Consider the following 14,750-nt stretch of genomic DNA (forward strand, 5'->3'; position numbering starts at 1 on the left):
AATCCATTGATTGTGCCCCCAATAGGAGAGCCAGCCACACTTTATAAGGAGAGAAATTACAGTCTTGTTTGCGACTCTACCGCATGGGCAATATTACCTGCCCTAGAGCAGTGAAATTAAGAATTTCAACAGAAAAAAGTTTTTGCAGGACAATGTAGCTACAGTTTAGGTACTAGATAAAAGGGTTAAATAAGATATGGTTCTTGTGTTTATGGAATTTATGGTGTAATAGAAGGATAAGATACAGTTAACTAATCACAGTAATATGTGGTAAGTCTATCAGAGATACAAAATAAAGTGCTATGTGAGGTCAGAAGGGAAAGTCAGTACTGACTGGGGAGATAAGTGTTCAGAGAGCTGATGTTTCAACTGGGAAGAGGTGGGGGTCGGTGAGCACACATTCAGCGGCAAGAAATGCAGAATAATGTCAGAGTCCAGGGGCAATATGAAATAAGCCTGAAAAGGTAGGGCAGAACCAGACTACAGAAGGCCTTGAATTTTAGGCATGGGTATTTTAAATGTTTCTCAGTAATAATAATAACTCTTTATAAAAATATAATACCACTTAAAGGTTTGTAAACTACTTTAAATACATTATCTCATTTGATCTTCATCTGTGCAGAAGAAAAAATGATTCCTACAGCATTATGAAGACTGGTTTGGAAGAAAGTGGATTTAAGATGAGCTGTTAGGGTATGTTGCCACAGTTATAGAATGATGCAATCTTGGAATTGAAATTAAGTCACTTCCTCCAATTTCTAACTAGAAATTCCCTCGACATCACCGACAAGTGACCATGAAGTCTCCATTTGAAGATCTATAGAAATAGGGATCCTACTACCCCTCATGGTAGTAGAAATACCTACGAGGAAGACTGGGTAATAGGACAGATAGCTTTCATAATTGTTATGAAGTTTTCCCTTCTATGAAGCCCAAATCTACCACTGCAAATTATACATGTTCCTTCTATTTCAGCTCTCATTGGTCAGCCTGAACAAATATAATCTTACTTAACAGTTTTGTGGACTCTGGAAGACAATTTCATGTCCCCCCTAAGTCTTCTGCAGGGTGAGCATCCTCGGTCCATTCAACTGATCTAGTATAGTCTCCAAGTACATCTTCAAACTGGTTTGTTTTCTCTAGATGTACTTATTTATCAGTCTTCTTAAAAGGCAACCCCCAGGATTGAAAACAATAATCCAAATGTGTTTGGTGTAGGATGTGACCAAAGTGTAGTTTACAGCTGAAATATAATCTTACTTTTCTGGACACTGACTCTATTAATGAAGCCTGATATACCATATTCCAAATTCCAGCTGAATTTGTGCCCTGTGTTTTTCTTTGAGCTTTTGCTTGTAGGTGTTTTGGAATCATTCTCTTTTACTAGTTCCTGTCTTTGGGACTCTTAGAGGGCTGGGAAGAATAAAGAATAGGAGGGTAAGGGGAAAGGATAAGGAAGGGGTTCTTTAAGAGTGTGGGATAGGGAGGTAGTGCTTAGATATCAAAACCTATGGGATACAGCAAAAGCAATAATCAGAGAAAAATTTATCTCTAAATGCCTACATCAATAAAATAAAGAGCAGATCAATAAATTGGGTATGCAATTAAAAAAACTAGAAAAGAACCAACTAAAAATCCCCAATTAAACACTAAATTGGAAATCCTAGTAATTAAAGGTAAGATTCATAAAACTGAATATGAGAAAACCATTGAATTAATAAATGAAACTAAAAGTTGGATTTATTTAAAAAAAACAAAAAAATTGATAAACCATTGGTTAATATGTTTTTTTAAAAGGGAGAAGAAAACCAAATCATTAGTATTAAAAATGAAAAGGGTAAACATACCACTAACAAAGAAATCAAAGCAATTATAAGGAGTTATCTTGCCCAATTATATGCCAATAAATTTTAACAATTTAAGTGAAATTACAAAAGATCAAGAGTATCAAAGGAACTAATGGAAAAAAATGTAAAGGAAGGATGTTTAGTAGTACCACATCTTAAACTATATTATAATGCAGTAATTATCAAAACTATTCTAGTACTGGCTAAGAAACAGAAATGCAGATCAATGGAACAAAGCAGACATACAGTTTACAGCAGCAGATGACTACAGTAACCTTGTATTTGAGAAATATAAAGACAAGTTTTGGGGATAAGAATTCCTTATTTAGTAAAAATTGTTGGGAAAGCTGGAAAGCAGTCTAGCAGAAATTGGGCACAGATCAATACCTTACACCATTTACCAAGAAAAGGTCAAAATGAATACATGACCTAGATATAAAGAGAGATTATTACAAGAAAATGTGAAGAACATGGAAACTTTTCAGACTTATGGATAGGTGAAAATTTATGAATAAACGAGAGAGAGCAGTGTGAGGTATAAAATGGATTTCAATTACATTACATCAAAAGGTATTGTACAAATAAAACAAATGTTGCCAAATTCAGCAGGAAAGCAGAAAATTGGGGCAGGGGGTCGGATTTTATAGATAGTTTCTCAGATAAAGGTCTCATATCTCAAATACATAAAGAACTTTGTCAAATCTGTAAGAATACAAATCATTCCCAAACTGATAAATGGTCAAAAGATATGAACAGGCAGTTTTCTGATGAAGAAATCAAAACTATTTATAGTAAATAAAAATGCTTTAAATCATTATTGATTAGAGAAATGCAAATTAAAACAACCTTAAGATATCATACCTATCAGATTGGCTAGAATAATTGAAGGGAAAAGGAACAAAGGTTGGAGGGGATGTGGAAAACTGGAACACTAATTTACTGTTGGAAGAACTGTGAACTGATCCAACCATTATGGAGAACAATCTGCAATTTTACCAAAAGAGTTACAAAACTGTGTATACCAGCAATACCACTACCAGGTCTATTTCCAAAGATAATTAGGGAAAAAGGAAAAGAACATATATGTTCTAAAATATTTATAGCAGTTCTCTTTGTGGTGGCAAAGAATGAAAAATTATGGGATTGTCTGTCAATTGGGGAATGGCCAAACAAGTTGTGGTATATGATCATGATGGAATATTGCTGTGCTACAAGAAATGATAAGCTCTATGATGTTAGAAAAACGTGGGTAGACTTGCACGAAATAATGAAGAGTGAAATGAGTAGAACCAAGAGAATATTGTATACACTTAAGAGCAATTTTGTTTTAAGAACTTTGAGCGACTAAGTCATTTGGACTATTATAAATACCCACATTAACTACAAGAGACCTGTTATGGAAAATGCTATTTTCATCCAGATAAAGATCTGATAAATAGATGTATAGAATAATTTTACATATATATATATCCATATTTTTGTCTAATGGTAGCTATCTCTAGGGTGGGGGGGTAGAGGGAAGAAAAAAAGGAAAAAAGAGTTACATGATAACTGTATTATATATTTAAAAGGAATAACAAGTTATACATAATAGATTTGCAGTATGTACAGTCATCTTTTTTCTATTCTACTGTTATGGAAATGTTTGTTTTATTTCTTAAGTTCAGAATGAAAAAAAAATCTGGTACTGGCTAAGAAATAGGGTGGTGGATCAGTGGAATAGATTAGGTACACAATACACAGTAGTTAATGACCATAGCAATCTAGTGCTTGACAAAAACATCCAAGCTTTTGTAACAAGAACTCATTATCTGACAAAAACTGTTGAGAAAACTGGAAAGTGGCTTGGCAGAAACTAGGTATAGATCAACATTTCACATGGTATACCAAGATAAGGTCAAAATGGGTTCATGGTTAGGCATAAAGGGTGCTCTCTTTTTTTTTTAAGATTAATTTATTTTTAGTTGTCAACATTCATTTCCACAAGATTTTGAGTTACAAATTTTTCCCCATCTCTCCCCTCCCCTCCACCCCAAGATGGCACGTATTTTGATTGCCCCTTTCCCCGTTTGACCTCCCTTCTGTCATCCCCCCGCCATCCTCTTCCCCCTTACTTTCTTATAGGGCAAGATAGATTTCTATACCTCACTGCCTGTGTATCTTATTTCCCAGTTGCATGTAAAAACAATTTTTAACATTTGTTTTTAGAGCTTTTGAGTTCCAATCTCCCTTATTCCCTCCCCACCCACCCTCCTTGAGAAGGCAAGCAATTCAATACGGGTTATACATGTATCATTATGCAAAACACTTCCATATTAGTCATGTTGTGAAAGACTAACTATATTTCCCTCCATGCTATCCCATCCCTCATTTATTCACTTTTCTCCTTCGACCCTGTCCCTTTTCAAAAGTGTTTGCTTCTGACTACCTGCTCCCCCAATCTGTCCTCCCTGCTATCATTCCTTCCCCGCCCCCCCATTCCCTTCCCTCCTACTTTCCTGTAGGGTAAGATACCTAATTGAGTGTGTATGTTATTCCCTTCTTAAGCCAAATCTGATGAGAGTAAGGTTCACTCATTCCCTTTTACCTCCCCCCATTCTTTTCCATTATAACAACTTTTTCTTTCCTCTTTTATATGAGATAATTTACCCCATTCTATCTCTCCCTTTCTCCTTCTCCCAATATATTCCTCTCACCCCTTAATTTTATTTTTTTAGATATCATCACTTCATATTCAACTCACCCTGTGCCCTCTGTCTATATATATGTAAATTCCCTTCAACTACCTAAAGGGTGCTATCTTAAGCAAATTAGCAGAGCATGGAAAATTTTACCTGTCAAATTTATGAATAAGGTAAGAATTTATCACCAAACAAGAGATAGAGAGCATTACAGGATGTAAAATGGTTAATTTTGATTACATTAAATTCAAAAGTTGTTGTTGCTGATGGTGGTGGTAGTGGTGTACGTCCTTCATTATCAAAGAGGGCCATGACATTAGGGAAATGATAGCATGACTTGCAGTTGACTTTGATTGGAGGGAGGGAGGTCACCAGCCTCACTTTCTCCTCCAGAGCCATCTGGGTCCAGTGGCCTGATGTTCACCAGGATGACCTGGGATGGCCCAAGATGCATTGGGAGATCCTGGCCCTTTCAGGCTAAGGTCTTTTCAGGTTCTCACTCTGAGTGAGGTAAAGCCCATTCAGTGAATAGCCCTCTTTAAGAAGTTAATCAAGAAATGGCCCATTTAATCAAAACTCAAAAAAAAAAATTCAACTAGGAGGGGAAGACCCTTAGGGTTCCTGGCCAAAAGAAAAACAGTTGTGATTTGGTAAATACCAAAATTCAGAAGTTATTGCACAAAGAAAACCAATGCAGCCAAAACTAGAAAGAAAGCAGGAAATTGGAGGAAGATTTTGTAGCAAATTTATCTGATAAAGGCCTCATTTCTCAAATATATAGGGAACTGAATCAAATTTATAAAAATTCATTCTTCAATTGATAAACGGTCAAATGATGTGAATGGGCAGTTTTCAGAAGAAGAAATCAAAGCTATTTATAAGCATATGAAGAAGTGCTCTAAATTACTTTTGATTAGACAAATGCAAATTAAAACAACTCTGATACCACCTCACACCTATCAGATTGGCTAATATGACAGAAAAGGAAAATGAAAAATGATGGAGAAGATGTAGAAAAACTGTGACACTAATGCACTTCTAGTATTCTGAAGAGCAATTTGGAACTATGCCCAAAGGACTATAAAACTGTATACGCTTTGGCCCAGCAATACTACTACTAGGTCTGTATCCCAAAGAGAGAGAAGAAAAAGGAAAAGGACTTATATGTACAAAAATATTGATAGCTCTTTTTGTGGTGGCAAAGAATTGGAAATTGAGGGAACTCCCATCCGCTCACTGGGGAATGGCTGAACAAGTTTGGTATGTGATTGTAATGGTATATTACAGTTCTGTAAGAAGTGACGAGCAGAATGCTTTCCAAAAAACCTGAACTTACATGAATTGATGCAAAGTGAAGGGAATAGAATCAGAACACTGTACACAGTAAGAGCAGTATTGTACAATGATTAAATGTGAATGATCTAGCTATTCTCAGCAATAAAATGATCCAAGACAATCCTCAAGGACTTATGACAAAAAATGCTATTTCCAATAAAGGAACTAATGGAGTCTGAATGCAGATTGAAGTATATTTTTTTAAACTTTATTTTTCTTGGTTTTCTTTTGGGGGGGCTGCATTTTCTTTTGAAACATAGCTAACATGGAAATGTTTTGCATGAATGCACAAGTATAATCTATATCAAACTGCTTGCCTTCTCAACATGGGAGGAGAGGAGGGAGGAAGAGAATTTGGAACTCAAATTTTTTTTAAAAAACCCAAATGTTAATAAAATTTACATGTCATTGAGAAAAAAATTTTTAAATTAAATGTTTTTTTTTTAAAAAAAGGTTACCTCCCATTACCTTTTGCTACTGCCATAATACTTCACCTTCAGTTTACCATCCATTAAAACTCCCTCATGACATGCTTTTCTCATGGTTCTCTACCTACCTGTCTGATCACTCTTCAAGTCTCCTTGGCTGGATCTTCCTCCAGTCTCCAGGTCACTTCCACTAACTATGGCTGTCCCTCTAGCATTGTCTTGGGCTTCCTCTCTTTTCCCTAAATACTATCTTACTTGGTGATCTCATCAGCTCCCATGGGTTCAACTAATATTTCCATGCTGATTCTCAGAATTATTTGACACCTTAACCAATCTCCTGACCTCTAGTCTCACATCACCAACTGCCTCCTGACCTTCTCTAACTGGATGTTTCAGAAGCACCTCAAATTCATGTCCAAAACAGATCTCATTACCTTTCCCCTCAAACAGTCACCTTTTCCAAACTTCCCTTTTACTGTAAAGAATACCACTATCATCTTACTCAAGCTCCAAATCTATGTGTTATCCTTGCTTCCTTACTCTCTCTCATTCCACATAGTCAATCTGTTGTCAAGTCCTAAGGAATTAACCTTTGCAACATCTCTTGTATACAGCCCTTTCTCTCCTCTGACCCTGCCACCACCCCGATTCTGGCCCTTATCACTCAAGCCTGGACTATTGCAATAGTGTGCTGGTTGGTCTCCCTTCCTCTGGTCTCTCCCCACTCCAATCCATCCTCTACTCAGCTGCCAAAGTGATCTTCCTAAAGTGCAGGTCAGACTATGTCACCTCCCTATTTAATAAACTCCAGAAGCTCCCTCCCTATTACTCGTTCTGATCAATTATAAAATTCTCTGTTTAGCTTTTAAATCCTTTACAACCTGGTCTCTTCCTACCTTTTCTAGTCTTTTTACACATTACTACCCTCCATGAAATCTAGGATTCAGCACCACTGGACGATATAACATTCCTCCTAGAGGACACTCCACTTCCTGTGACTTTACTCCCTCATGTCCAGAATGCTGTGCCTCCTTACCTCCACCTCCTGGCTTCCTTCAAAACTTGACTTAAATCCCACCTTCTCCATCCTTTATTTGTGCAGTTGTGGGTTTGTTTTTTTTAACCCAAGTAAAGGACTTTAGGTTTATCCCTATTCAGTTTTTTCTTATTACATTTATGTAATCAATTCTTAGCCTGCCAAGTTCTTTTTAGATCCTTCCTGGCATCCAATGTGTTAACTATCCTCTCTGCTCTGTGTTGCAAATCTGATAGCATGCTATCTATAGTACCCATCCAAGTAATTGACAAAAATGAAAAATGCCACAGAGTCAAGGAAAGACAGATCCATAAGGCCCTGTGCTGAGATACGTCATCAATGTCTATTCTATGAGTCTGGTCACCTCACCAGCTGAAAATCCATTAAATGTATCCTCATCTAACCCCTCTCTCTTCATCTTATCCACAAGAATAACACAAAAGATGGCCAAATACTTCATTGAAATGGAGGCACACTGTCTATATATAGCTTTGTCAAAAAAGGGAACAATGTTAATCTGAAAGGAGCTATTCTTGATGAAGCCGACTTAACTTCTAGGGTGTAGTAGGGTGGTGTGCTATGATGGTGGCAGAAGGAAGAAAGAGTATATGACGTTGTGATTCTAGAAGAGCTCCCTTATAGGATCCCTACTTTTGATCTAGAGAGAGGATCACTAGGAGAGAAGACTAAAAAACTTTTAGAGGGCTTTGAAACTTTTAAAAATATATTTTAAAAATACATTTTACTGACTTGAATTAATAAGAGGGGTTCCTCGGTAGAAGCACATCTCAGTGAAATCAGAGGTCCTACATTAAATTTTTTTTTCAAATAAATTGTTTTATTGCTGCTTTTATTATTTATATCAAAGTAATTTCTGGACATACTGTACCCTCTTTCCTTCTCTCTCCCACCAAAGTAAACCTCTACATTCTGAAATGAATTGAATCCTTCCTTATAAAAAAGAAAAACAGTTAAGGGTTTTGGAATTTCAAAGATTTTAGTCTTAACTCAACAATTTAATTGAGCACCTACTACATACCAGGTAATACCTAGATATTATGACTAACGCAAAGATGAGAAAGAGCCTACCCTGAAGGATTTTGTAACCTGGTTTGGGGGGACTATGGTTGGGTTAAAACAGTGATATCATAGGAGCCAGTCTGGTATTGTGAGAGAAGCACTAGGCTGGGCTGCTCAAGAGACCTTAGACCTGAGTTTTATTTTGTTCTCTGCCACCAACTATGCATTCCTAATTTACTTCTGGGCCACACTTTCCTCATCTATAAAATGAAAAAGTCTGACTAAATTATTTTCAGGGCCTTATCCAGCTCAAATATATTCTAAGGCTGTAAATAACCATAGTACAGTTACTATAAGACAGAACATGTTAAATACAAATACAAAGTGTTTTGGGCATTTGAAGGAGGAAAAAAAATCACCTAAAGTTGGTGGGGGAGTACATGGAGAATTTTTTTTAAAGCTTCACAAAGAGTCATTTGGATTGGGTTTTGATGAATGGAACACACTCAGAATGAGTTGAGAAAGTTCAAGGACAAGGATGTAATAATGCATGGTACTTCTGGGGAGAAGTTGTACATTAGACTCAGCTGGTTTAGCCCCAGAGCAATGGGTGGAAGTTGCAAAAAAAAACATATTTAGGTGGGAGGTGAGGAAAAACTTCCTGACAACCAGCTCTGTGTCCACAAGTGGAACCAATGCCTTAGGGTAGGTTCTCCCTTTTGGGATGTCTGAGAGTGTATTGTGGAGGGAATCCTTTTTAGGCATGGACTGGACTAGATGGCCTCTGAAATCCATTCTGTGATTCTGGGAGAAGCCTGGGAAGAATGGTTAGGATCAGACCATGGAAGGCCCTTAAAACCAGGCTAAAGAATATAGATTTTGTGAATGAAACAGCTCTGAAAGTTTTTAAGGAGGGGAATGGTATAACCTGAACTGTGTTTTAGGTTTGTGAGAAACGTGGTTTTGGGGATCACTGGACTTCCTAGGCAGGGTCAAAGTCCTGAAGAAGAACCCTGTGATAATCCCTAGGGAAGGCTGTACAGACCACAGGACTCCCAGAGGAAGACCAAGTGGTAGTCATCCCTTAATCTGTGGGGATCACAGGGCCTCCTAGGGGTCAGACCCTAAGGAAGACCCAAGTGATGGCCCCTTAGGATGGCAGTAAGATCACAAGGCTCCCGAGACAGGGCCGGAAGTCCCATGTGATGTCCCCTTAAGAAGGCCGTGCAGACCACAGGGTTCCCCAAGGGAATCCAGAGTGGTAGTCCTCTTAACACCGCAGTGGGGATCACAGGACACCCCAAGACAAGATCCAGGAGTAAGCCTGGCGAGCTTCCGCTGCCTGTTGCTTCCCTTCACTTGACCTTAGGAAAACCCATGTGATTTGCCCATTCACACCCAAAGAACTCAGAACCAGAGTGGGCAGAGGAAGAGCGGGTGTAGTGCTCGAGGGAACACTCACACTGATACAGCTGCAGGAGCAGGGGTAACCATTCCCTCCACTCCTGCTGGAGTCATGGTTAGTTTACAATCTTTGTTTTTTACATAGTTTTCCTAGGTTATACAGTTTATATAAATAGGATAATAAGGATACAGAAGCAAAAGTGAAGTTAATTAGATTTTCCTTGTATTAAACTATATTCTTTTACTTCCCCTACTTTCCCTCTTTAACATATGCAAATGATGCAAATCAGTAGGCCTGGATTCTTGACCAAGACCAGACCCTAGATAAGCTTGAACAGGTTCAAGTGGGTTTGGCCTCTCTAATTCCCCAGACTGCCTTCTCAAAAAGTATGCACATGGGTACAAGCCTCTGACCTCTCACCTGACCGACCTTGAGGCCTGGTCTCTGCTAAAGCTGGGGTGGGGGAGGGCAGGGAAGCCTTTAGTTCTGTGGAAACAAAACTCCTCCTCCCATTTCTTACAGGTTGGCTAATAAAAATTTACACACATAGGACTTGAAAGTTTACGAAATACCACCCTTATTTTATCCTCACAACCACCTCAATAATAACTGCAGATATTATTATGGATTGACAAGGACCAAGCCTGGAGATGAAAAGACTAGTTTAGGTGTGTGGGCAATAGTAGTCCAGGTGACAGTTAATGAGAGCTTTAAAGGGGTGGTGGTAGAGATGGAAAGAAGGGACCAGATGGAAAGCATTGCAGCAGACAAATGTCAGAAGCTGTTGTCTAACTGGACGTGGGGGTTAGAGGAAAGGGAGAGGTAAAAAATAATACTGTGGTTTATAGCTTAAAACACTGAGCAAATGAAGGCCATTAACAGAAATAGGCAAGTCAGGAGGCTTTAAGCAGGAGGCCAATGACGATGATGACAACTCACATTTTTAGGGTGCTTTAGTTAACAAAGCACTTTCCGTATAACAGTCCTGTTGTGTGTTACAAGCCTCACCCCCTTTTTACAGAGGGTACAACAGCAGTGTAAAGAGTGTAACTTTCTCAAAATCACTGGAACACTAAGTGGCATGTCAGAACTCAAAACCCAGGTCTTTCATCTTCAAGTCCAGTAACCAAATTACTACACCAGGCTGCCACTCAAATCACCTTCCTCCAGGACAGAATGCTCAGAAGTGAGTGTAAGCCATTGCGTTTGAAATGGGAAGACACTAGAGTACAGATCAGAGGTTTTTTTTTATCTTTTTTGTATCATGAATCCCTTTTGGCAATCTAGTGAAGTCTATGGACCCCTTGGCAGAATAATGTTTTTAAATGCATAAACCACATAAGATCACAAAGGAAACCAATGATATTAAAATAGTTAGCAAAATATTTTTAAAAAATGAATTCATAGACCCCAGGTTAAGAATCCCTATGTATTGTGTACTGGTGGATGATAACTATGTCCTAATCTTATGTTTTGTCATTCATATTCACTGGTTTGCCAAGTCTTCTCAAGTCACCCTCCATAAAATCCATGCCCCTCTTTCCACCCTGTTACCACCCTAATTTAGCTCTTTGTAACTTCTGGCCTGTATTATTATAATAAGTCCTGAAAATGGACTCCCTGTTTCCAGTCATTCCTATCTTCAATCTCTCCTTTACTTCCCACCTGGCTGCTCTCCTGAATCATCTCCAGAAACTCATCATTCTACAAGATGAAATCAACTCTGAAACGTCACACTTCCCCATAACCTTGTAGGCCCTGCATCCCTCAGAACAGAGAGGTGTATCAGTAACTAAGGTGGGGCTTTTTGCTATTCTTCTCTTAAGTGCCTTTAATGAATCTGGACTTTGTTTGAATGGCGAAGGTAAAATGGGATCTTTTTGTCTTTTCTCAGCCCTAAGACAATGTAATGGTAATCAGGGTAGGACTTTTTGATGCCTTCTCCTTTGAAATGCTGAGGTAATTAAGTACCTTTAATGAGTCTTTTCAAATGTAATGGCCAGCAAGACGGTATTTTTCGCTGTTCTTTGTTTGAGTGTTTCTCAGCACTGAGGTAATCAAGTGCCCCAGGGCCCTGAGATGGGTAGGTAAGATCCAAGGTTGGTGTTTGACATTTGGGGCTCTCACTCACTGGAAGAGCAGCCTGTGACTCTGGGAAAGCCGTTGTTAAGAGACCCCCAGCTTTGAAGAAACCCAGATGTTTTGTTTAGGGCTCCCACTCACTGTAAGAGTGGCCCGTGACTCTGGGCAAGCAGTTGTAACTGGTGTCCCACCCCCTCGTTGGTTTGTATTTGGTCTGTTTATAATGTATATTTGTAATTTATTTGTATTTGTTCTGAAGTTCAGGTTGCTGGCTTCTCCTTAACTAAGTGAGTTTATATACGTGTGCGTGCGTGTGTGTGTGTGTGTGTGTGTGTGTATGTATGTTTGATTAAAGTAAGATTGTTAACCCCTTAAAGTTACTTTCCTTAGAAAAGCAGATCAAGCAACCTGTGTTAGCAGTCTTCTGTGTGCTGGTTGTTGTTGGTCTTACACAGCCACAGTAGCTGCTAGCAGATTGTTGCTACAAGAGGGTGGAGGACAGATATTGGAGAGTTCCTCCCAGATCCTTCACCACTGAAGGGGAGCATCCAGACTTCATCATTTCCCAGCCATGCTCTCTAGTATTTCATGACCTCCAGAAACACATCATTCTGCTTTTACACAAATTCCACTCTGCAACTCACACCTCCTCAGACCATTTCCCATCACAGCTACAGCGCTGTCTCCCTCTGTATGATTGTGAGTTTCTCAAGGGCAACAAACTGTCTTATACCTTTCTTTGAACTCTCAGTGCTTAGCACAGTGTCAGGCACATAGTTGGCACTTAATAAATGTTTATTGATTATTGACACAGCTGCCAGAATCCCTCCTGCCTCCAAGATAAAATATAAACTCTTCAGCCTTATATTTCCAGCCTTATTTTGTTACTTCTTTCCTAGTTCTAAATTCGTATTAAACAGGGTTACAGTTCTTGGAACCTCTCCTCCAGTCTGGGCATTCAAAGACACAAACCCATGCCCAATTTCACTCCCACCTCATCTCCACATCTAAGAATCCCTCTCTTCTTTCAAGGCTTAACTGAATGTGCCCCTTCAGTGAAGTCTTCTACTTCCATAATTTCCATTTGGTAATATTCTCTCTCCTCAAATCACCTTTGACTGACTTATCTGTGTACATGATGCATCCATCAGTATAACAGGTAAGTCTGTGTGGGGTGGTAAGACCACCTGAGTACCTCAGTAATTCACAGAGGTTTCTCAGGTAGGGACCAAAAAGGAATTAATTTTTATTTGACAAATCTCTTGAGATTTGGGCATCACTTCCACTAGGATGGACTACTGGGAGGAGGCGGATCACAAAGGCAAAGCACCAACATATATCCTATGGCAAAAGAACTTCCACCCATCACTATCCCTCCTCTCCATTGGCTGGGATGCGGGCTTACAATCTAGGCGTGAAAAGCTAGACAAAGAACCAGGAAATCAAGTATAGCCAATCCGAAACATATCTCCTTATTTAGTAACTAGCAGCTGATGTGGCAATAATATAGCTAAGGTAAAGAGGAGGAATGAGGAAAGAGGGAGGGGGCTTCCCGGAGCAGGGAAGGAACAACCCAGACATTTACTGCCCCAGGCCTCAAATTACTGAGAGTTAGGTAATCACATTCCTACAAGGTTAAATCCTAAGTCCATTCCATCCTCTCATTGCCCCAGCTTATTCCAGAAATAAAAAAGTAATTTTTATATTTTCTCTCTCTGTGAAGTCTTCACAAGAATTATTCCCCACTCAAGTCTTTTAAGGCAAAGCCATTTTCAACTCTGCAGAAACTAGCCCAGTGCCTTGCCCAGAGTAGAAGCTTCATAAATACTTGCTGAATTCATCTGGATAAGGGTTAGAATGCTGCTTAGAACCACCTCTGAAAGATCCTACTATTTACTCTCTATCTAGAGAAATGGTTTATCTCCACTTCCTGAAGATTACTTCCTTACCCTAATGTTAATTTTTCAATACTTCAAAAGATCCACTATTTCCTCCCTCTGGGTATCTGTCTACCAATGCATATAACAGCCATTCCAAATCTTAGCATTATCATGGGTTGCAATAACACCAACCCCCCTCCCAAACACATGATAGGTATTAGTTTATTCTAAATCTGGGCAATTTAGCAAGCCCAGCCCAAAATTGTGCTCCACTGGTATAGTGTTAGAAAAAAAAAAACCCAGGGTTACTTCCACATAATGAATGATGAGGCTTTAGAGTAAGATTTCCAAGAGAAATGTTAACATTATCTAAGGCTAATGTTCTCTAATGTTAACATTCTCTTTGGGTTTTTTTTGGGGGGGTGGTGGTTTAGGGGGCAGGAAATTAGTGTTAAGTGACTTGCCCAGGGTCACACAGCTAGTAAGCGTCTAAGGTTGGATTTAAACTCAGGTCCTCCTGACTCCAAGGCCAGTGCTTTATCCACTGGGCCACCTAGCTGACCCCTGTATTGTAATCTCAGCTTTTCCTCCTGTGATTGATAATGTGGAAAATATTATACTATTTTATATCATTTTTGTAATTTCAATAAGACTCAGGGCCTGAACTACTTAACCAGAAGAAAAGCCTGATCCTAACAGTCTCTTTGTTCTCTGAGTAAGCTCAGAGATATCTCTATCTTGTATCAACAAATCCAGATGGAGCATTTCTTGCTCTGTCCATGGCCATTAAGGGTGAAAACCCTGACCCCAGACACTATCTTGAATTATGTGACTTTTCCTTATCTTAATATTTTATGGGCATATACTATGTTGTGGAATGTTAATGGCAATTAAACACAGAGATCCTGGGGTTGCAAGTCCAATTGACACTTTGACAACTATCTAATTTGTTGTATTTACAATCTATTCCATTAAGGAAAATCCTCTTCTTGTATCATGGTTAAACATACATGGGGGTCATAAAAATGAGGTCATA

The sequence above is a fragment of the Trichosurus vulpecula genome, chromosome 3 (genome assembly GCF_011100635.1).
Source record: "Trichosurus vulpecula isolate mTriVul1 chromosome 3, mTriVul1.pri, whole genome shotgun sequence".
In the NCBI taxonomy this organism is placed as follows: domain Eukaryota; kingdom Metazoa; phylum Chordata; class Mammalia; order Diprotodontia; family Phalangeridae; genus Trichosurus; species Trichosurus vulpecula.